We start from the raw sequence: 24,941 nt of genomic DNA, 5'->3' as shown, positions 1-24,941 counted from the left end.
TAAATAGTTTTAATTATATTTTCAGTATAAATGCACTCTGATTCCAGGTCAAATATTAACATTTTATTGAATAAAAAAATTATTTTCAACATCTGTCTGTGTGTGTGATTTTTATTGCAGATTGTTTTGTTGATTTTCTGTTGTTTCTTTATTTTGATTTATGTTTTGTATCGATCTTCTTTGCTGTCACAGTTAACAGCACAAGAAATGTAGTTGGACAAAGTGGTTTTCTTTCAAACTAAAGAGAAACCCACAGCTTCCTAGTTTAGTGTTTAGTGTTTAAAAAAATGAGGATGTTTTTTTTTAAATGGAAAATTCTGGGATTTAGCTCCCAGAGGCCCCTGCGTCTCTGTCGTGTGTATACCCGGTAGCGCGCTTCAGAGACGCATGCACACAGAGAAACAGGCAGGCAGGCAGAGAGAGACGCAAAACGTTGGGAGGTGAGTTTTGAAGGAGCCTATAACAGCCATAGCGTCAAGCTAATTATTACAGCTAATGAAACAGAAACGCTACATGGTAGCCAGCTATATGTCCGCTAATGACTCTGTCGTGGAATGAGATTATATGTTGTGCTGCAAAGTAACAGTAGTGTAAAAAAAGGCCAAAAGTAGCAAACTAATTTAGTTCCTGGAGATACTTCAAGCTAAGTTTCATGGTGTGTCGAGCCTTCTTAGTGTTTACCTATTTTGATGCTAGCATAAACATACCCTAGGTTGTATTTTGGCTATAATGTAAGCGAACATGTCTGTGGTTAATAACAACATATGATGTTCTTTCATGTCGACACTGTTTATACTTAAAGAGAAAACGTGTGTTACAACCTGTTGTCTTAAGTTAATGTTTATTGCTTTTTTATTTTAGAATATCTTCAAATGATGGTGAGTATATTTTTAAAGTTTGTTAATTGTAAGATGAGGAATCAAAGTTGAAACATGTTAAGTGTAATTGGAATTATTTAATTAATATGTAATTTCAATTCACATATTCGGGGTGCATATTTGTTGTTATAGAACAACCGTGCAGAAGTGGCGGAGGAGCCAGAACCTGATGCAGATTTGCTGCTAGATAATCTCTGCAGCCTTCTGCATCAAGAGCTAAACTCTTCAGTAAGTCTTTCACTATATATAAACAGAGGTGGAAAAAGTACTAAAATATTGTACTCAAGTAAAAGTACCAATACTTTGATAAAATATTACTCAAGTACAAGTAAAGAGGGGGGATCTCTCCCATGTAGTGAAAATAGGACAAGGGGTCATAAATCCCAAACTATTTTGTTTTTAAATAAAGACAAATCTATACAAAGGTATAAACATCTATACAAAGGTATACACATGTAATAACAACATAACACATGTCACACATGTTATTTAAGACCCTTAGAAAGGTATAATGTGCAATTTTAGTTCGGACCATCCCATAAAATGTTTTCAAACAATCAATTGAATGTGAAAGTACCATACATTGTTATTTCTGAGGCCATCCTTCTTTTCTTCACAAACATAAACAACAGTTATAATGCAAATCAAGGCCAAATCATATGGGAATATAACATAGGGGTGTACTGACTTTTGTTGCCAGCGGTTTAGACATTAATGGCTGTGTGTTGAGTTATTTTGAGGGGACTGCACATTTACACTGTTATACAAGCTGTACACTTAATACTTTACATTGTAGCAAAGTGTCATTTCTTCAGTGTTGTCCCATTAAAAGATATAATGAAATATTTACTAAAATGTGAGGGGTGTACTCACTTTTGTGAGATACTGTAAGTAGCCCATATGAGCTTATTAGATGTATGTGAATTAATTTAGCCAGTCTCCTACATACCTTGTCCTGGCAGGAGTGGGCAATTCATTTTCCCAAGGGGCCACATGAGAAACAGGGACTGTTGTGGAGGGCCGGACCAATAGCTTAAATTCTGCTCAATATTAATTTTATGTCAGGCGACACATTCTCAAACGTCTCTTTTTTTCTGTGGGGATATTAGAGCGCAGCAGAGTCCACCAAACACTCTCTAATAAACTCCCATTCAAGAAATGGTTTACTGTTTTGGCGATTTTGCAGTTTGTCACAAAGCTGGTCCTGACTGCTGCATACCTGGATGCCTTGTTGCTTTTGCAGCTTAACTAGCAAAGCTTCAGATGTCAGTGCGCACTCTGCATCAGTCAAGTCATTTTTGAGGGATAACAGCTCATTTACGTCCGCTAACGTCTCCTACTCAGTTTGCCGACACATCCAGGTCCGTAAGCAGTTACACACCAACCGGACTAATGCATCCATGGGTCCGACGCATAGATATATACAGATATACATATATATCTAGCTATGGGTCCGACGGTGCGACACATTGCAGTTCTTCTTCTACTTCTTTTTAACAGCGACTTGCAACCAGAGAAGGAGAAGCTGCATACGTTCGCACAAAATAAAGACTGCTGGTGCATTCAGGGTGCATTACGGTCTATGGGCTGGTGCAGAATGATAGAGCTCTGGTCTGGTGTAGTCATTCCGGGCGCGATTTTTTTTCTTCCTTTCGGTTTTTTTTTTTACTCAGTAACGGATGCAATTTGTAATGTAGCGGAATACAATCCTTCACTCAAAATGTAATCAAGTACATTTTAAAATACCGATTTGAAAAACTACTTGAAAAATACAAAATACACAACAAAACTACTCAATACAGTAACGTGAGTAAATGTATTTCGTTACTCTTCACCGCTGTATATAAAATAGTAATAGTTCTTTTTTTCTCAGAAAGTAATAACTGAACTTATTTAAATAATTACATTACATGTTATTTAGCCGGACGCTTTTATCCAAAGCGACTTACAATTGCTATAGATCAGAGGTCAGCAACTGGAGCAGCTAGGGGTTAAGTGTCTTGCTCAGGGACACATTGGTTGATGTATCGCAGTGGGAATCGAACGCAGATCTCCCACACCAAAGGCATGTGTCATATCCACTGCGCCATCACCACCACAATCTATAATACATTATAGATTGTGTTCAGGGTACCCTCTTTGGGTGGAACATTTGAAAAACAAATCCAGGTATTTACCTATTGCAATTACAACAGGAAACACACTCTGTAATAGCACAATATAGAATAAATATTTTAAATAGCACAAATCCTTCATCAAACAAACAAACAAAGACACACTAAAGTTAATCAAATGATTACACTATACGAAGGGATGCTGAGGCGGCTGAGGAATCAAAGTGGAAATTTAAGCGTCATTGGACTTATTTAATTAATATGTTATTGCAATTAACATATTTTTTGTTATTATAGAACACCCCTGCTCAAGTGTCCCACCTTTCCACTGGAGATCATTTGGAGGAGCAGCTAGCAAGTTGTGAAGAGAAAGTGCTGGCCAAAATCTCTGTTTTTTGGGATGAGGAGTCAACGTCTTCAGTTTGTTTGTTTCACTAATTCATCTTTTTTTTCTCACATTCAACTGTACTTCTTTAAATAATATATTATAGAATGTGTTTATATGTACAGTTGTATGAGATACAACTGTATGAATATAGATCACATGTAGCTGAGTTAATTGATTAGTAAATTATTTTTCATTTAAATGAACTGTTTTATTTTCTAGGAACCCATGGCATGTATGACGGCCCTTTTATTACCTTCCAACCCGAGACGGACAAGCGGCCAAATTTATTTAAATGGAGCTTGATTCCAACCCAAAAGGACCCCACTGCACCCCATCCCCACCCAAGTCTGGAACCCCAGACGATGAGGAAGCTGAACAGGAGAAGGACGAGGAGGATAGGTACGAGCATCATGCTGAGATCCTGACAGTCGAGTGCAAGCAGCAGAAGCCGGTAGAGAAGTGGGTGGAGAAATACAGGCCTGTCAAACTGGGACAAATTGTGGGGAACAAAGCGACATTGAGTCGTCTGGAATTGTTCGCCAGAAAGGGAAACGTCCCCAACATCATCATAGCAGGTTAGATAGTTTAAATATATGTTTAAATATATGTTTAATAATCTTACAGTTTTGTAAGTGTGTAGAGTTTTGAAAACTGTGTCCAAGCAATGAAAAACAAACTAGAGTTTGGTCCACAATCTGAAATTATTTTAAAAGGTTAGAGACTTTACAATATTGTGTGTGTGTGTGTCTCTGTGTGTGCGTGTGCATGCGTCTGTGTGTGTGTGTGCATGTGTGTGTGTGTGTGTGCATGTGTCTGTGTGTGCATGTGTCTGTGTGTCTGTGTCTGGGTGTGTGTTGTTGTGCAGGTCCTCGAGGAACAGGGAGAACCACCAGCATCTTGTGTTTGTCCCGGGCACTGCTGGGAGCATCGATGAAGGACGCTGTGCTGCAGCTCAGCGCCTCCAACAAAAGGTAACAAGAAACGCAAGTCAGAGCGTAACCATACAAGACCAGGGCACCCTTCGGCCCGGACCATGCGGAGCAACACGGTCATTTAAACTGGGAGAGATTGATCAGCCGACGGTTAGCCATCGGGTTGGTTTGTCAGGGCCTTAACACACACTGACTTTAACAATGTTTGCTGTTGTGTCTTTAGGGGACTTGATGGTGTTAGGAGAAAAATCAAGGTGTTTGCTCAGCAAAAAGTCGCGCTGCCGAAAGGAAGACAAAAAATCCTCATCCTGGACGAAGTCGACAGGTCTGACAACAAGCTGCAATTTGGTTAGGGGGGTTAGTGGAGTCTGGTGGAAATATGCTGGCTCTATACACGCTAAAAGTCCTAATTATTTACATGGAGTCTGGTGGAGATATGCTGGCTCTATACACGCTAAAAATCCTGATTATTTACATGGAGTCTGGTGGAGATATGCTGGCTCTATACACGCTAAAAGTCCTGATTATTTACATGGAGTCTGGTGGAGATATGCTGGCTCTATACACGCTAAAAGTCCTGATTATTTACATGGAGTCTGGTGGAGATATGCTGGTTCTATACACGCTAAAAGTCCTGATTATTTACATGGAGTCTGGTGGAGATATGCTGGTTCTATACACGCTAAAAGTCCTGATTATTTACATGGAGTCTGGTGGAGATATGCTGGCTCTATACACGCTAAAACTCTGGCTCTCTGTGTCCTGCAGATTGACGTACAGAGCCCAGCAAACGCTGTGGTGGATAATGGCGATGTGCTCGGACACGATTTTTTGCCGCTTTGGTGTGTGACATCTCAGATAAAATAATCCATCAGATCCATTCGCGGCTGTTGTCGCGGCTGCCACACGCCAAGCTGACGGACGGGCAGATCCGGGCACACCTTCAGGATGTCGTCCAGAAGGAGGAGCTGTCGGTGTCTGATGACGGTCTGACGCCGTCTTATTCCCACCGCACAGGGAGACATGAGACAGGTAGGAGACAGACAGACAGGTGTTGTGCTGACTTCCTTTGTGTTGTGCTCAGTTCCTGTGTGTTGTGCTGACTTCCTGTGCGTCCTGCAGCGCTGAACAACCTGCAGGCGACCCATTACAGGTTTGGCTTAATCAACAGTGAGAACGTTATCAAAGTGCGCGTGCAAGCTGGGACGGTACGTGGCGGACGGCCGCAATCGGGCGTAACGCGAAGGTGGAAGGGGCGCACGGATACTGCCAGATGACATCATGGGGAACAACGCCAGGGTCTGTAAGACCCTCCCCATGGCCTCAAGCTGTATTTCATCGAGGTGAAGCTCGGCCCACTAAAAACACGCACAAACACAAACAAACACACAGGAGGAGAAGGAAGGGGAGCATAGGGACCATGATCATGCTGATTCGATTGCGCTGCATGGCAGTCGGTAGCAAGAATACTCCCAAGGCGAACTCTTCCGAGCTGCCCTGGGTATAGAGAAATACCGGCCTGTTCAACTGCCGCCACATTGTGGGGAACGAAGAGGAACGGTGAGTCGTTTCTGGAAGGGTTCGCCGGCCGGCGGGAAACGTCCCCAATATCATCATAGCAGGTTAGATATTTTAAATATCTGTTTAAATATATGTTTAATAATCTTACAGTTTTGTAAGTGTGTAGAGTTTTGAAAACTGTGTCCAAGCAATGAAAACACTTTACAGACTTTACAATATTGTGTGTGTTCTCTGTAGTGTGTGTGTGTCTTCGTTGTATATCTCTGTGTGTGTGTGTGTGTGTGCATGCGTCTGTGTGTGCATGTGTGTGTGTGTCGTGTGTGTGTCTGGGTGTGTGTTGTTGTGCAGGTCCTCGAGGAACAGGGAGAACCACCAGCATCTTGTGTTTGTCCCGGGCACTGCTGGGAGCAATCGATGAAGGACGCTGTGCGCGCAGCTCAGCGCCCCCCAACAAAAGGTAACAAGAAACGCAAGTCAGAGCGTAACCCATACAAGACCAGGGCACCCTTCCGCCCGGACCATGCGGAAGCAACACGGTCATTTAAACTGGGAGAGATTGATCAGCCGACGGTTAGCCATCGGGTTTGTTTTCTCAGGGCCTTAACACACACTGACTTTAACAATGTTTGCTGTTGTGTCTTTAGGGGAATTGATGGTGTTAGGAGAAAAATCAAGGTGTTTGCTCAGCAGAAAGTCACCCTACCCACAGGACGACAAAAGATTGTGATCCTGCATGAAGCAGACAGGTCAGACAACAAGCTGCAATATAATCCTAAACCACCATACATGCTAAAAGTCCTGATTATTTACATGGAGTCTGGTGGAAATATGCTGGCTCTATACGCACTAAAAGTCCTGATTATTTACATGGAGTCTGGTGGAGATATGCTGGCTCTATACACGCTAAAAGGCCTGATTATTTACATGGATACAGCACCAAAAGTCCTGATTATTTACATGGAGTCTGGTGGAGATATGCTGGCTCTATACACGCTAAAAGTCCTGATTATTTACATGGAGTCTGGTGGAAATATGCTGGCTCTATACACGCTAAAAGTCCTGATTATTTACATGGAGTCTGGTGGAGATATGCTGGCTCTATACACGCTAAAAGTCCTGATTATTTACATGGAGTCTGGTGGAGATATGCTGGCTCTATACACGCTAAAAGTCTTGATTATTTACATGGAGTCTGGTGGAGATATGCTGGCTCTATACACGCTAAAAGTCCTGATTATTTACATGGAGTCTGGTGGAGATATGCTGGCTCTATACCCGAGCAAAAGTCTTGATTATTTACATGGAGTCTGGTGGAGATATGCTGGCTCTATACACGCTTAAAAAGTCCTGATTATTTACATGGAGTCTGGTGGAGATATGCTGGCTCTATACACGCCTAAAAGTCCTGATTATTTACATGGAGTCTGGTGGAGATATGCTGGCTCTATACACGCTAAAAGTCCTGATTATTTACATGGAGTCTGGTGGAGATATGCTGGCTCTATACACGCTTAAAAGTCCTGATTATTTACATGGAGTCTGGTGGAGATATGCTGGCTCTATACACGCTAAAAGTCTTGATTATTTACATGGAGTCTGGTGGAGATATGCTGGCTCTATACACGCGCTAAAAGTCCTGATTATTTACATGGAGTCTGGTGGAGATATGCTGGCTCTATACACGCTAAAAGTCCTGATTATTTACATGGAGTCTGGTGGAGATATGCTGGCTCTATACACGCTAAAAGTCCTGATTATTTACATGGAGTCTGGTGGAGATATGCTGGCTCTATACACGCTAAAAGTCCTGATTATTTACATGGAGTCTGGTGGAGATATGCTGGCTCTATACACGCTAAAACTCTGGCTCTCGGTGTCCTGCAGCTTGACGTACGCCGCCCAGCACACGCTGCGGTGGATCATGGTGATTTACTCGAAGATGATGCGGTTCGCTCTGGTGTGCAACATCTCTGGTAAGATAATTGAGCCGATCCAGTCGCGCTGTGTCGTGCTGCACTACGCCAAGCTGACGGACGGGCAGATCCGGGCACACCTTCAGGACGTCATCCAGAAGGAGGAGCTGTCGGTGTCTGACGACGGTTTGAGGCCGTTATCTTCACCGCCCAGGGAGACATGAGACAGGTAGGAGACAGACAGACAGGTGTTGTGCTGACTTCGTTTGTGTTGTGCTCAGTTCCTGTGTGTTGTGCTGACTTCCTGGGCCCTGCGGGCGCGCTGAACAACCTGCAGGCGAACCATTACAGGTTTGGCTTAATCAACAGTGAGAACGTGATCAAAGTGTGCGATGCAAGCTGGGATGCTACTGGCGGGCGGCGCCGACCGGGCGTAACGTAGGTGGAAGGGGCGCACGGATACTTGCCAGATGACATCATGGGGAACAACGCCAGGGTCTGTAAGACCCTCCCCATGGCCTCAAGCTGTATTTCATCGGCGTGAAGTCTCCCACTAAACACACATACATACGCACAAACACACAAAACACAGGAGGAGAAGGAAGGGGAGCATAGGGACCATGATCATGCTGATATTCTGATCTCGAGTGCGGCGCAGCAGAAGCCGGTAGAAAGCACTCCCAAGGCGAACCTCTTCCGAGCTGCCCTGGGTAGAGAAATACCGGCCTGTTCAACTGCGCCAGATTGTGGGGAACGAAGAGACGGGGAGTCGTCTGGAAGGGTTCGCCAGCGAGGGAAACGTCCCCAATATCATCATAGCAGGTTAGATATTTTAAATATCTGTTTAAATATATGTTTAATAATCTTACAGTTTTGTAAGTGTGTAGAGTTTTGAAAACTGTGTCCAAGCAATGAAAAACACTTTACAGACTTTACAATATTGTGTGTGTGTCTCTGTGCATGCGTGTGTGTGTGCATGTGTGTGTGTGTGTGTGTGTGTGTGTGTGTGTGTGTGTGTGTGTGCATGTGTCTGTGTGTGCATGTGTCTGTGTGTCTGTGTCTGGGTGTGTGTTGTTGTGCAGGTCCTCGAGGAACAGGGAGAACCACCAGCATCTTGTGTTTGTCCCGGGCACTGCTGGGAGCATCGATGAAGGAGGCCTTGCTGCAGCTCAGCGCCTCCAACGAAAGGTAACAAGAAACGCAAGTCAGAGCGTAACCATACAAGACCAGGGCACCCTTCGGCCCGGACCATGCGGAGCAACACGGTCATTTAAACTGGGAGAGATTGATCAGCCGACGGTTAGCCATCGGGTTGGTTTGTCAGGGCCTTAACACACACTGACTTTAACAATGTTTGCTGTTGTGTCTTTAGGGGAATTGATGGTGTTAGGAGAAAAATCAAGGTGTTTGCTCAGCAGAAAGTCACCCTACCCACAGGACGACAAAAGAATGTGATCCTGCATGAAGCAGACAGGTCAGACAACATGCTGCAATGTTACCCTAAACCACCATACACGCTAAAAGTCCTGATTATTTACATGGAGTCTGGTGGAAATATGCTGGCTCTATACACGCTAAAAGTCCTGATTATTTACATGGAGTCTGGTGGAGATATGCTGGCTCTATACACGCTAAAAGTCCTGATTATTTACATGGAGTCTGGTGGAGATATGCTGGCTCTATACACGCTAAAAGTCCTGATTATTTACATGGAGTCTGGTGGAAATATGCTGGCTCTATACACGCTAAAAGTCCTGATTATTTACATGGAGTCTGGTGGAAATATGCTGGCTCTATACACGCTTAAAAGTCCTGATTATTTACATGGAGTCTGGTGGAGATATGCTGGCTCTATACACGCTTAAAAGTCCTGATTATTTACATGGAGTCTGGTGGAGATATGCTGGCTCTATACACGCTTAAAAGTCCTGATTATTTACATGGAGTCTGGTGGAAATATGCTGGCTCTATACACGCTTAAAAGTCCTGATTATTTACATGGAGTCTGGTGGAAATATGCTGGCTCTATACACGCTAAAAGTCCTGATTATTTACATGGAGTCTGGTGGAAATATGCTGGCTCTATACACGCTTAAAACTCTGGCTCTCTGTGTCCTCAGCTTGACCTTACGCCGCAGCACACGCTGAGGTGGATCATGGTGATGTGCGGGAAGACCATGCGTTTTGCTCTGGTGTGTAACAACTCAGATAAGGTTATCGAAAGCAGATCCATTCGGCTGTGTCGTGGCTGCACTATGCCAAGCGCTGACGGATCGGGCAGATCCGGGCACACCTTCAGGACGCTCGGCCAGAAGGAGGAGCTGTCGGTGTCTGACGACGGTTTGGAGGCCGTTATCTTCACCGCCCAGGGAGACATGAGACAGGTAGGAGACAGACAGACAGGTGTTGTGCTGACTTCGTTTGTGTTCTGCTCAGTTCCTGTGTGTTGTGCTGACTTCCTGTGCGTCCTGCAGGCGCTGAACAACCTGCAGGCGACCCATTACAGGTTTGGCATAATCAACAGTGAGAACGTTATCAAAGTGTGCGATGCAAGCTGGGACGCTGCGTGTGGCGGGGCGCGCAACCGGGCGTAACGCGTAAGTTGAAGGGGCGCACGGATACCGCGCCAGATGACATCATGGGGAACAACGCCAGGGTCTGTAAGACCCTCCCCATGGCCTCAAGCTGTATTTCATCGAGGTGAAGCTCAACGCCCACTAAACACACACACACACGCCACAAACACAACAACACACGGAGGAGAAGGAAGGGGAGCATAGGGACCATGATCATGCTGAGATTCTGACGGTCGAAAGTGCGCGCAGCAGAAGCCGGTAGAAAGCACTCCCAAGGCGAACTCTTCCGAGCTGCCCTGGGTAGAGAAATACCGGCCTGTTCAACTGCGCCAGATTGTGGGGAACGAAGAGACGGTGAGTCGTCTGGAAGGGTTCGCCAGCCAGCGGGGGAAACGGTCCCCAATATCATCATAGCAGGTTAGATATTTTAAATATCTGTTTAAATATATGTTTAATAATCTTACAGTTTTGTAAGTGTGTAGAGTTTTGAAAACTGTGTCCAAGCAATGAAAAACACTTTACAGACTTTACAATATATTGTGTGTGTGTTCTCTGTGCATGCTGTGTGTGCATGTGTGTGTGTGTGTGTGTGTGTGTGTGTGTGTGTGTGTGTGTCATGTGTCTGTGTGTGCATGTGTCTGTGTGTCTGTGTCTGGGTGTGTGTTGTTGTGCAGGTCCTCGAGGAACAGGGAGAACCACCAGCATCTTGTGTTTGTCCCGGCACTGCTGGGAGCATCGATGAAGGACGCTGTGCTGCAGCTCAGTGCCTCCAACAAAAGGTAACAAGAAACGCAAGTCAGCGTGAACCATACAAGACCAGGGCACCCTTCGGCCCGGACCATGCCGAGCAACACGGTCATTTAAACTGGGAGAGATTGATCAGCCGACGGTTAGCCATCGGGTTGGTTTGTCAGGGCCTTAACACACACTGACTTTAACAATGTTTGCTGTTGTGTCTTTAGGGGAATTGATGGTGTTAGGAGAAAAATCAAGGTGTTTGCTCAGCAGAAAGTCACCCTACCCACAGGACGACAAATAAAGATTGTGATCCTGCATGAAGCAGACAGGTCAGACAACATGCTGCAATGTTACCCTAAAACCACCATACACGCTTAAAAGTCCTGATTATTTACATGGAGTCTGGTGGAAGATATGCTGGCTCTATACACGCTAAAAAGTCCTGATTATTTACATGGAGTCTGGTGGAAATATGCTGGCTCTATACACGCTAAAAAAGTCCTGATTATTTACATGGAGTCTGGTGGAGATATGCTGGCTCTATACACGCTTAAAAGTCCTGATTATTTACATGGAGTCTGGTGGAGATATGCTGGCTCTATACACGCTTAAAAGTCCTGATTATTTACATGGAGTCTGGTGGAAATATGCTGGCTCTATACACGCTAAAACTCTGGCTCTCTGTGTCCTCAGCTTGACCTACGGCCCGCCACCACACGCTCGAGGTGGATTACGGTGATGTGCGGGAAGACCATGCGTTTTTGCTCTGGTGTGTAAACAACTCAGATAAGGTTATCGAAGCAGATCCATTCGCTGTGTCGCGGCTGCACTACGCCAAGCTGACGGACCGGCAGATCCGGGCACACCTTCAGGACGCCATCCAGAAGGAGGAGCTGTCGGTGCCTGACGACGGTTTGGAGGCCGGTTATCTTCACCGCCCAGCCGGAGACATGAGACAGGTAGGAGACAGACAGACAGGTGTTGTGCTGACTTCGTTTGTGTTGTGCTCAGTTCCTGTGTGTTGTGCTGACTTCCTAGCGCCCTGCAGGCGTTGAACAACCTGCAGGCGCACCCATTACAGGTTTGGCTTAATCAACAGTGAGAACGTTATCAAAGTATGCGATGCAAGCTGGGACGCTGTGCGTGGCGGGCCGACCGGGCGTTAACGCCAAGGTGGAAGGGCGCACGGATACCGCCAGATGACATCATGGGGAACAACGCCAGGGTCTGTAAGACCCTCCCCATGGCCTCAAGCTGTATTTCATCGAGGTGAAGTCTCCCACCAAACACACAAACAAACGCACAAACACAAAACAACACAGGAGGAGAAGGAAGGGGAGCATAGGGACCATGATCATGCTGAGATTCTGACCGTCGAGTGCGGCGCAGCAGAAGCCGGTAGAAAGCACTCCCAGGCACTCTTCCTCGAAGCTGCCCCTGTTAGAGAAATACCGGCCTGTTCAACTGCGCCAGATTGTGGGGAACGAAGAGACGGTGAGTCGTCTGGAAGGGTTCGCCACGCAGGGAAACGTCCCCCAATATCATCATAGCAGGTTAGATATTTTAAATATCTGTTTAAATATATGTTTAATAATCTTACAGTTTTGTAAGTGTGTAGAGTTTTGAAAACTGTGTCCAAGCAATGAAAAACACTTTACAGACTTTACAATATTGTGTGTGTGTCTCTGTATGTGTGTGTGTGTGCATGTGTGTGTGTGTGTGTTGCATGTGTCTGTGTGTGCATGTGTCTGTGTGTCTGTGTCTGGGTGTGTGTTGTTGTGCAGGTCCTCGAGGAACAGGGAGAACCACCAGCATCTTGTGTTTGTCCCGGGCACTGCTGGGAGCATCAATGAAGGACGCTGTGCTGCAGCTCAGTGCCTCCAACAAAAGGTAACAAGAAACGCAAGTCAGAGCGTAACCATACAAGACCAGGGCACCCTTCGGCCCGGACCATGCGGAGCAACACGGTCATTTAAACTGGGAGAGATTGATCAGCCGACGGTTAGCCATCGGGTTGGTTTGTCAGGGCCTTAACACACACTGACTTTAACAATGTTTGCTGTTGTGTCTTTAGGGGAATTGATGGTGTTAGGAGAAAAATCAAGGTGTTTGCTCAGCAGAAAGTCACCCTACCCACAGGACGACAAAAGATTGTGATCTTGCATGAAGCAGACAGGTCAGACAACATGCTGCAATGTTACCCTAAACCACCATACACGCTAAAAGTCCTGATTATTTACATGGAGTCTGGTGGAAATATGCTGGCTCTATACACGCGCTAAAAGTCCTGATTATTTACATGGAGTCTGGTGGAAATATGCGGGCTCTATACACGCTTAAAAGTCCTGATTATTTACATGGAGTCTGGTGGAGATATGCTGGCTCTATACACGCTAAAAGTCCTGATTATTTACATGGAGTCTGGTGGAGATATGCTGGCTCTATACACGCTTAAAAGTCCTGATTATTTACATGGAGTCTGGTGGAGATATGCTGGCTCTATACACGCGCTAAAAGTCCTGATTATTTACATGGAGTCTGGTGGAGATATGCTGGCTCTATACACGCTTAAAAGTCCTGATTATTTACATGGAGTCTGGTGGAAATATGCTGGCTCTATACACGCTAAAAGTCCTGATTATTTACATGGAGTCTGGTGGAGATATGCTGGCTCTATACACGCTTAAAAGTCCTGATTATTTACATGGAGTCTGGTGGAAATATGCTGGCTCTATACACGCTAAAAATCTTGGCTCTCTGTGTCCTCAGCTTGACCTACCGCCAGCACACGCTTAAGGTGGATCATGGTGATAAAGGTGGGGGAAGACCATGCGTTTTTGCTCTGTTAGTGTAACAACTCAGATAAGGTTATCGAAGCAGATCCATTCGGCTGTGTCGCGGCTGCACTATGCCAAGCTGACGGACGGGCAGATCCGGCACACCTTCAGGACGTCGTCCAGAAGGAGGAGCTGTCGGTGTCTGACGAACGTTTTGAGGCCGTGATCTTCACCGCCCAGGGAGACATGAGACAGGTAGGAGACAGACAGACAGGTGTTGTGCTGACTTCGTTTTGTGTTGTGCTCTTTTTGACTTCCTAGGCCCTGTAGGCGCTGAACAACCTGCAAGCCGACCCATTACAGGTTTGGCTTAATCAACAGTGAGAACGTTATCAAAGTGTGCGATGTAAGCTGGGACGCTGTGCGTGGTAGCGGCAATCGGGCGTAACGCGAAGGTGGAAGGGGCGCACGGATACTCACCAGATGACATCATGGGGAACAACGCCAGGGTCTGTAAGACCCTCCCCATGGCCTCAAGCTGTATTTCATCGAGGTGAAGCTCCGCCCCACTAAACACACCAAACACACGCGACAAACACAAACACACAGGAGGAGAAGGAAGGGGAGCATAGGGACCATGATCATGCTGAGATTCTGACGGTCGAAAGGCGCGCGCAGCAGAAGCCGGTAGAAAGCACTCCGCGCACCTCTTCCGAAGCTGCCCTGGGTAGAGAAATACCGGCCTGTTCAACTGCGCCAGATTGTGGGGAACGAAGAGACGGTGAGTCGTCTGGAAGGGTTCGCCAGCGAGGGAAACGTCCCCAATATCATCATAAGCAGGTTAGATATTTTAAATATCTGTTTAAATATATGTTTAATAATCTTACAGTTTTGTAAGTGTGTAGAGTTTTGAAAACTGTGTCCAAGCAATGAAAAACACTTTACAGACTTTACAATATTGTGTGTGTGTCTCTGTGCATGCGTGTGTGTGTGCATGTGTGTGTGTGTGTGTGTGTGTGTGTGTGTGTGTGTGTGCATGTGTCTGTGTGTGCATGTGTCTGTGTGTGCATGTGTCTGTGTGTCTGTGTCTGGGTGTGTGTTGTTGTGCAGGTCCTCGAGGAACAGGGAGAACCACCAGCATCTTGTGTTTGTCCCGGCACTGCTGGGAGCATCGATGAAGGAGGCCTTGCTGCAGCTCAGCACCTCCAACGAAAGGTAACAAGAAACGCAAGTCAGAGCGTCAACCATACAAGACCAGGGCACCTTCTTCGGCCGGACCATGCGGACAACACGGTCATTTAAACTGGGAGAGATTGATCAGCCGACGGTTAGCCATCGGGTTGGTTTGTCAGGGCCTTAACACACACTGACTTTAACAATGTTTGCTGTTGTGTCTTTAGGGGAATTGATGGTGTTAGGAGAAAAATCAAGGTGTTTGCTCAGCAGAAAGTCACCCTACCCGCAGAACGACAAAAGATTGTGATCCTGCATGAAGCGGACAGGTCAGACAACATGCTGCAATGTTACCCTAAACCACCATACACGCTAAAAGTCCTGATTATTTACATGGAGTCTGGTGGAGATATGCTGGCTCTATACACGCTAAAAGTCCTGATTATTTACATGGAGTCTGGTGGAAATATGCTGGCTCTATACACGCTTAAAAAGTCCTGATTATTTACATGGAGTCTGGTGGAGATATGCTGGCTCTATACACGCTAAAAGTCCTGATTATTTACATGGAGTCTGGTGGAGATATGCTGGCTCTATACACGCTAAAAGTCCTGATTATTTACATGGAGTCTGGTAGAAATATGCTGGCTCTATACACGCTAAAACTCTGGCTCTCTGTGTCCTCAGCTTGACCTACGCCGCCCACGCTCACGCTGAGGTGGATCGTAGGGATGTGCGGGAAGACCATGCGCTTTTGCTCTGGTGTGTAACAACTCAGATAAGGTTATCGAGCAGATCCATTCGGCTGTGCCGTGCTGCACTATGCCAAGCTGACGGACGGGCAATCCGGGCACACCTTCAGGACGTCGTCCAGAAGGAGGAGCTGTCGGTGTCTGACGACGGTTTTGAGGCCGTTATCTTCACCGCCCAGGGAGACATGAGACAGGTAGGAGACAGACAGACAGGTGTTGTGCTGACTTCCCTTTGTGTTGTGCTCAGTTCCTGTGTGTTGTGCTGACTTCCTGTCGTCCTGCAGGCGCAACAACCTGCAGTCGACCTACTCCAGCTTTGGCTGCGGGAGATCTGTCACACTCACATGAGGACATCTGAAGGCGTGAACTCTCTGCTGCAGATGGCCGGGCTGCTGGGACACTCTGCAGCAAGATAGCGCCCTGACTCTATACAGCCATAAAAGTCCTGATTATTTACATGGAGTCTGGTGGAGATATGCTGGCTCTATACACGCTTTAAAATCCCGATTATTTACATGGAGTCTGGTGGAAATATATGACAGCAGTCAGCACATTTCAAATTACAAGGAGGGTGAGCCAGATTTTCCCCACGAGTTGAGTGGTTGGAAATCTCCTCCAACAGACGGGCATAAGAAAACCCTAACTCATCTAGCTTCTGCAGCAGAAGGGAAGCTCTCATAACCTGTGCAGAAAAGTAGGGGTGGAAAATATGACAAGATGATTATTCAGATTATTATATTAAAAGTTAAGAAAAGAAGTAACCTACAATCCCGCCAGACTCCATGTAAATAATCACTACTTTTATCATCTTTTTTCATCTTTCCACTGTTCCAACAATCACCACTCTGGTTTGGTTTAAATAAACCTTTAATTCACTTTTGTGTGTGTGTGTATTTAGAGCTAATGGAGATATCAGCACACATTTTGAATAAAGACACGATACATATGCTTTTATTTATTTTATTTTATTTACTTTCTCAACAATCTCTGAAACTGGTTCAGTATTAAACAAGAAACAAGCTATAACGTAACCTGAAATCACCATCAACAAACTCACCAGACTCCATGTGAATAATCACTACTTTTATCATCTTTGTTCATCTTTCCACTGTTCCAACAATCACCACTCTGGTTTGGTTTAAATAAACCTTTAATTCACTTTGTGCTTGTTGTTGTTGTATTTAGAGCTAATGGAGATATCAGCACACATTTTGAATAAAGACACGATACATATGCTTTTATTTTATTTACTTTCCCAACAATCTCTGAAACTGGTTCAGTATTAAACAAGAAATAAGCTATAACCGAAAACGAAATCACCATCACAAATCAACAGACTCCATGTAAATAATCACTACTTTTATCATCTTTGTTCATCTTTCCACTGTTCCAACAATCACCACTCTGGTTTGGTTTAAATAAACCTTTAATTCACTTTTGTTGTTGTGTGTGTGTTTAGAGCTAATGGAGATATCAGCACACATTTTGAATAAAGACACGATACATATGCTTTTATTTTATTTACTTTCCCAACAATCTCTGAAACTGGTTCAGTATTAAACAAGAAACAAGCTATAACGTAACCCGAAATCACCATCACCAAACTCACCAGACTCCATGTAAATAATCACTACTTTTATCATCTTTGTTCATCTTTCCACTGTTCCAACAATCACCACTCTGGTTTGGTTTAAATAAACCTTTAATTCACTTTTTTGTTGTGTGTGTATTTAGAGCTAATGGAGATATCAGCACACATTTTGAATACAGACCCCGATACATATGCTTTTATTTTATTTACTTTCCCAACAATCTCTGAAACTGGTTCAGTATTAAACAAGAAACAAGCTATAACGTAACCCGAAATCACCATCACCAAACTCACCAGACTCCATGTAAATAATCACTACTTTTATCATCTTTGTTCATCTTTCCACTGTTCCAACAATCAGATGGCCGGGCTGCTGGGGACAAATATGCTGGCTCTATACACAAAAGTCCTGATTATTTACATGGAGTCTGGTGGAGATATACTGGCTCTATACACAAAAGTCCTGATTATTTACATGGAGTCTGGTGGAGATATATTGGCTCTATACACGCTAAAAGTCCTGATTATTTAGGACACACACACACTGTCTGTCTGTGTGCGTGTGTGGTGTGTGCTGTCTCTGTGTCTCTGTGTTGTGCGTGTCTCTGTGTGTGTGTGTCTGTGTCTCTGTGTGTATGTCTCTGTGTTTTGTGTGTGTGTCTGTGTCTCTGTGTTTGTGCGTGTCTCTGTGTGTGTGTGTGTCTCTGTGTGTGGTGTGTGTGTGTGTGTGTGTGTGTGTGTGTGTGTCTGTGTAGAGGTAATTTAGACACCGACACACATTTTGAATAAAGACTGGTACAAATACAGATTTGCCAACTCTGAGACTCTGTCGAGAAAAAGCAACACATTTACAAAACGGCCACAAGAACTGATCTTAACAAAAATGAGGAAAAATTCACGACGAGCCCCTCCCTCTGCCCGTTGAGGCACGTGTCCGGCCCTTGGTGTGATCCTCTTTTAGATACAAAGACCTGTAAACAGAGAGATGAGTCATTAGTAAAGCATTTTATATTGATTGTAACAAAATAAAAACTATTGTAATCAAAAGAACAAACTTACGAAGAGGATGAAAAGGTTGGAGGCCTCCACTTTCTCATATGCTATGTCCAGACGCTGCTGAGCCAGTTTCAGGTGTCTTCCCAGCCTCTCCAGTTCCCGCGATGGAAGCCTCGTCGCCAAACGACTCCGCGTCGAAGTCTCCCTCGTTGTCCCTGAAGCCCATTTTTCCTGACGGGTCCTTCTTCCGCGCGCGTCGTGGGAGCCCTGGAGGTGCGGATGTCTGGCGGCAGATGGAGGACCTCTGGCTGGACAGATCTGGGTGATGGGCAGTGCGAGGCTGAGACGCCGTGCACAAAAGTCCCGGATACCGCTGACCGGCGAGGTGAAGAATCTCCAACACGGTGAAGAGCAGACACAGGGCGCTGATGGTGTACATAATACGCAAGAAGGTGGTTTTCCTGTGGGGGGCCGAAGGGCGAATCCACCTTGTTTGGGCAAGGTCGCGTGCATACGCATTACACCGGGGCCACCTCCAGTCCGTAAAGGATGTACTGTCCAAACAGGAAACAGAGGCCTCTAAGATGGCACGCACGGCAGCCTGAAAAACGTAGAACTTCATCAGGCCATCCCGCTTGATGCACGTTTTCCAAAGTGTTTTTGCTGGGCTTTTTGGTTTTCTTTTCTGCCTCTCAGCTCTTGCGGCCGGTAATCCGTCCTCCATCGCGTGCAATCTTATGCATTGCGAAACCCAGGTACATGATGGTCGGTGTTGGCGATGATAATGACCTGAAACGCGTAGAAGCGGAGATTGTGACAGCGGTGCAAACGCATCGTGCAAACATTTTCGCAACCGGGTTGGAGCGTGTTACACACAAAATTACTCTGTTCATCAGGTAGATTGCCTCGCCCCCCGACAGCAGTTAAAACTATGCGAAAGATGATGAGTAATGTCAGCCAGATTTTGCCCCGAAGGTTGAGTGGTTGGAAATCTCATCCAACAGCTGTGTAAGGAAACCCCAACTCATTTAGCCTCTTGCAGCAGAAGGGAAGCTCTCATAATCTGTGAGGGGGGAAAAGATGACAAGATGATTATTCAGATGTAAAAGAGCATGTTAAAGTAATATTTAGCAGTCACTGCAGACATTTGGTCTCAACTACATATCAATCAATATTCATAACAGAAATCAATATGCCCAAAGCGCCATATGGAGGATAGGATTTCACACATATGATTGTTAGCAAACAAATTATTAAGAATGAAATGATACACACATGCAGGGTTCAAAATTAGCACCGTTTCATGCCAAATGCTGAGGAAATATGCAAGTGGCTGGTAGATTTGCATCACTCACCAGCCAAAAAAACAATGGTAATCTATTGAGTGGCTGGTAATATCTGAACATTCACTAGCCATTTGGCTGGTAGACCGAAAAAGTTAATTTTGAAGCCTGCACACATGTATTAGAAGGAAACTTCAAATTTAAATATATGCAACATTTGTCATTAGTGTCACAGTGTTCAGAACAAAACACAAGATTGGAACCATAGTGTGAAATGTCTACTGGTTTAATACTCTGACTGTGCGTGTTGTTGTCATAGAACAACAGAAGTTGTGCTTTTCAGGCCTGGTTAGAATGTGCAATATAAAACCATGGAAAAACAGATTCTTCCACAATAACTAAACGACGCATTAAACAATTCACACGTCGCCTTAATGTAACAGTGAAATAAACGTATTTATGCGTACAATTAAAAGGAAAAAGAAGATTTCGTAACATACTACTTACCACAAGTCAGCACTGGGAACCACAGAAGTAAATTCTCTAGAGACTATATTTCTATTCTTTTTCCCCGAAATGCACTTGAGTTACGCAGCGAGACGACGCAGCGGCAAGCGTGTTTTGAAAACTACAAGGAAAGGAGACACAGCAGAAAAGAGGTAAAAACGGATGAAATATCTCTCTTCAAGAAAGGAAAGTAATGAAGCACAGTGCTAGCATAGTTGGAGCAGATTTTTTGAGAATGATAAAAACAGGTTTGAAGAACTTATTTCTCCTAACTAACTAGCTATACATATATTGTTAAGGTAGCTAGGTAGCTGGTCTGACGTTTGTTCTGTGTAAAGTAGGCTACACAAGCTGGAAAAGCTCACTAATGGCCGTGGCTGGCTTCCCCTATCATTTATGATATGACGTTGTTGTGCGTATAAGGGACCAGTTAACGTTACCGGCTGCCGGTCACCCCGTTTCTAAACAGTCCGCTCGCGAGTGAAGTCCTGCTGACGGATCAACAGCTGGTCGCTGCTGCTCTGCCTGCATGCTGCTGCAGTTCAGCGGCTAACGAAGGAAGTTAACTACTAACGAGCACACCGCTACGACCAACAAACACTACAAATTCTGTCATTATATATGTAATTCATAAAAGGTTCTAGTGTCAATGGATTAGCTGTGCAGTGGCTGCTTGTGCTTTTCTTCAATCGGGCGGGCCGAGCTTCTTTCCGAAAGCTCAAATGCGGAGGTGTGTAGCATACAGTAATGTTGATTCAACGTCCTGTCAAGGAAAAACATTGTAAAGTTACTTTTGAATCTTACAGAAATGAAGAGAAAGGTGGCATATGTAGTTTGTTTTCCACCAACGAAAGGCGAGGGGAGAAATAGAAATGAAACAACGCTGAGCAAGGTAGACGGAGGAGATGAGGATTGAAGGAGAGAGAAAAAGAGCTGGAAGGGAGAGAGAGAATAGGTGGAAAGAGAGAGAGAAGACGTAGACGAGGTGGAGAGAAAAGGGAATTGTTGCTGCATAGTGTACTAAGTTGCAGCTAAGAACAACATTTTGCTATAATGCCATTTACGAGACATTAGCTTGAGACTTCAATTTAATATAAAAATCATGTTTGCTTTACATATATGAATAATTAAGGAGAGTTGTCAGTGTAAGAAAGTGTGATTAGTTTTACATTTTATTAGCCAGTAGGTATATGTAGAATCCCTAATACTCCAGATTGGAAATTAAAAGTAGTATGAAATTGACCTAAAAATGCGTCCCGAGGCTACAAAATGTTAGTGTGTGTGTTAACACAGTCTGATGGATTATATTAACTAATAAGTTCCTAATTAGTTACGTAACACTAGTTGTAATATTGTATAATTAGTTTAGGTAATTCCAGAGGTATGAATCTTTCCTCCCCTCGAAAGGTCCAAGGTGTGAGTGCCAGTGCAGCCAATCGCAAAGGTTTTACCTCCTGACTGGTACACAAATCCCCTCGAAAACAAAGAGAACAATCGAAGATGCGAAACACTGTTTTGCTTTTTAAGGACTATTTCCTCATTGAGGATTTATAAATGTGGCTGGAAAAAGGCTACCACAATGAAAGACAGTGGTTTCTGTTCTCATACCGCAGATCTGTGAGAAGGCTGTGTAACCACCCAAGGAAACCCTGTAATGCTTTATCATTCCTATCTGGAAACCTATTTTTAAAAGGGGATTTCCACGCCCGAAATCGTCCTTTTGTTGAGTCGATTCAGTTTGTGTTGCATAAAGAATTATCAGGAATATTGTTGCCTTCTGGAGAATTACAGCGAATTACAGAGACCTCAAACATCTTCCCGCATATTTTTCTTTTTGCACTTGTGTTTAAAAAGAAAGAGATATTCCTACACTTTTGATTCGGTACATTTTGCTCTACTACTGCCTCAAAAGAGTTTTAGTTTTATGTTTTGTAGCTGACCAAATGGGGAGAATGTATTAATTTCTGAGTAAACAATAAAAGAGTGATGTCCAGTACTGACAGAGTGCAAGTGACCCATTTATTTCCCATTGCACAGTATTTCTGCTCATTTTAATACGAAGCTCAGTCATAGATCTTCATGGGTAAGGTTTTATGTACGCTGGTTTCTTCTTGTACAAATGCTGCCTGCAGCGATGCCTCACCTCTGGCACAATTCAAAACGGTTTGCTTCCCCTCTCACACATCTGCCACTCATCACCTGTATCGCCAATGCGCTTTCCCTATGATAAATGCCCCTTGCGCCCTGTCCGGAGCCTATATCCTATTAGGTGGGGGTCACATTGTAGTCTTATTCCCTGTATAGACTCTTTCAAATGCAGAACTCGATACAAGACATTGATTGCATGATATTATTAGAAATTATTATGTGGAGGACAAAAAAAGGGACCAGATGTATAACTCCTTGATTAATACAGCTAAATTCATCCACAAATGCAGATTTTTAGAAGGTGGGGCCTTTTATTCTGTGTATTGCATGGATGAGTTACGTATTATAAGAAATCTTTGAAATAATATAAAATAAACAAGCAGGAATATGCTACAGATAAAACAAGTATTGGTTGTGGACTAGACCTCTATTTATTTTATTTACATTTACTTACTTACTTTTCTGTCTTTTTTTATAATTCAGTTGTTTTACTGTTATAGTTTTGATATACATAGTCTATTTTTAGTACTCAGAAATTATTTAATTGTATCAAAACTGCCAATGGCTAAATTTGTTAAATAAAGGATTTTTGAAGAAAAAAAAAAAGTTCACCAGCAACTACAGGTAGAGCTCGTTATAGGATGTTTACATTTCAGCCGGCTAAGCTCGTCCGGCGGGGCTACGAGTCCAGTAAAGTTTGGGTTACAGTTCACCCACGTTATAGTATTTAAAGCTAGCTTGCTGTTGTTTAAGGTTGTCTATCTTGTTTTATATCTCCGGCTGCATCAGAGGCAGAAAGTTGATGCTGGAGAACTGTGGTCTGGCTGTTACAGGGCTGATGCTGGCTTTCGAGTCGATAGAGTTGGGGGTCGCTGCACAGTCACGGGAGAGCTGGGCCCTGCAGGGCTCCTTCACTGCTTTCAACCAGGCTGGTCTTTGCCAGTTGGCAATGCAGCTTGTTGAGAAAGGTCGGGATAAGTGGATCACGACAGACACTGGCCATTGAATTTCACGAAAGCCGAGCTGGAGAAAGCGAAGCACAGACTGTTGAAAGCAGGGACAGTGGAGAATGCTTTACTGTCTTTGGTGGAAGGGGTGGGGACTCAAACAGATTTTCTGGAATAGTGGATGGAGGAGTTAACAAGTCTCCGCTCTTAAATGGGGTCCTCAGTTACCAGTGGCAGGTTCGGTGGCTATCTACCATTCAAAGATGACACCATTTGGACGCCAAAAAATTGCTCAGTTACTTTCCAACGGCTGGTAGAGTAGGCACACAGGGCAAAGGCTGTTTTGTGTGCTTGGATCACATCGTTACATACACTGATACGTTAAACAGCACAACTTCATAAAAGAGGGAAAAAGAGAGAAGCACTTTGTTAGTGCTTTGGCAATAAGTGGAAGACATGTATGTTACTCCACAGTTTAAAACAGCTAGAACATAGTACTAGATACGGTATTTAAAATAAAATTTCATAAAGTGTACCAGATCTGATTATGTGTCTGTTTAATTGTGTGTGTGTGTGTGTGTGTGTGTGTGTGTGTGTGTGTGTGTGTGTGTGTGTGTGTTTGTCTCTCTCTGTAACATTTGGGTGGGCGCATCAATGAGTGTTATCTTGTAAAATGATCAGCACAATTACAACCATTTTCCTGTCTGGTGATTAAGGTTATAAAAGTGGCCTAACCTACAACCCTAACCCAAGATTTTTTAATCTAACCATAACCAAGTGCTTTTTGGCCTAACCATAACAAAGCCAGCGAAGGCGAGGATTTCATTCTGAAATAAAACCATATATATATTTTTTTTTTTTTTTTTTTTTTTTGCTGTCAAGCGCTTCATTTTTTAATCACGATTAATCTCCAAATTTCTATAGTCAATCACAATTCATGCATGTTATATCCATGAATAACATTCTATTATTTTTGCATTTCAGAATTGTCTTTAAGTACATATTAACAACGGAAAGCAATTCTTACCAGTGTTCTGAGGAATGTCATTGAAAAATAGGTTACTTTTCGGACTTTTAAATAAATAAGCGATTTGTATTTGTTAATTTTTTTTATTTACGCAAACAAACAGAAGCGTTTGGATCGGTCATTCTTACACAATTCCTCCAAAGTACCTAAGCTTTCTGAGATGTAACACTAACACTTTTGCTTAATACAGTTTCAAACAAAATGGTGCCGATACAGGTTGCTGCAGGGACATTCTAACACCTGTTTTTCGAGAAAAAGTAATGTAACAATTCTCCTGGATGAGGGAAAATGGGGTGGATGTCCCAAATTCAAAACAGTCACACAACACAGTCCTAAAACCGTATGATGTCAATATAGTGCGCAGTAACTCCTCAATAGCGTCTTAACTCACCTGCGTCCAGTGATCCCCGGTTAGGGGGACAGCGTTTAAAGCACTCTGCAGGACTTTCTCCGCGGAGTACAGGCTGTATCATGCGTGAAACTACCGTCCCCCTCGACAACTCTTTCAAAGTAAACTTTCCATTCAAAACGTTATTGGCATCCATTTCTGCGACTCGCACTCCCATTTATAGCATGTAGCGTTCTTCTTCTTCTTTGAAATTTAAAGTGCGTTAGTTAGTCTTGCCCCGACTAGTATGGCACAGGCTATGCAGGCGTGTCTGTTGTTTGTTTCGGTCTAG

At 44.0% G+C, this 24,941-nt stretch overlaps 1 protein-coding gene and 4 pseudogenes across 1 annotated transcript in view; 3 read left to right on the top strand and 2 right to left on the bottom strand.

Moving 5' to 3' along the window:
• LOC120555327 overlaps positions 1 to 24,724 on the bottom strand; it is a 75,517-nt gene extending 50,793 nt beyond the window's left edge. The window contains exon 1 of the mRNA XM_039793994.1: positions 24,653 to 24,724. The gene's annotated coding sequence lies outside the window, so the exon portion shown is untranslated. The remainder of the gene's footprint in view (positions 1 to 24,652) is intronic.
• LOC120555320 lies at positions 330 to 8,188 on the top strand (annotated as a pseudogene).
• On the top strand, positions 8,225 to 16,178 carry LOC120555319 (annotated as a pseudogene).
• On the top strand, positions 14,547 to 16,028 carry LOC120555339 (annotated as a pseudogene).
• LOC120555318 lies at positions 18,395 to 19,377 on the bottom strand (annotated as a pseudogene).
• Positions 24,725 to 24,941: the final 217 nt, after the last annotated feature.

The sequence above is a fragment of the Perca fluviatilis genome, unplaced genomic scaffold (assembly GCF_010015445.1).
Source record: "Perca fluviatilis unplaced genomic scaffold, GENO_Pfluv_1.0 PFLUV_unplaced_scaf_8, whole genome shotgun sequence".
In the NCBI taxonomy this organism is placed as follows: domain Eukaryota; kingdom Metazoa; phylum Chordata; class Actinopteri; order Perciformes; family Percidae; genus Perca; species Perca fluviatilis.
The sequence above is the reverse complement of the archived record's forward strand: the minus strand, read 5'-3'. Positions and strand labels throughout refer to the sequence as shown.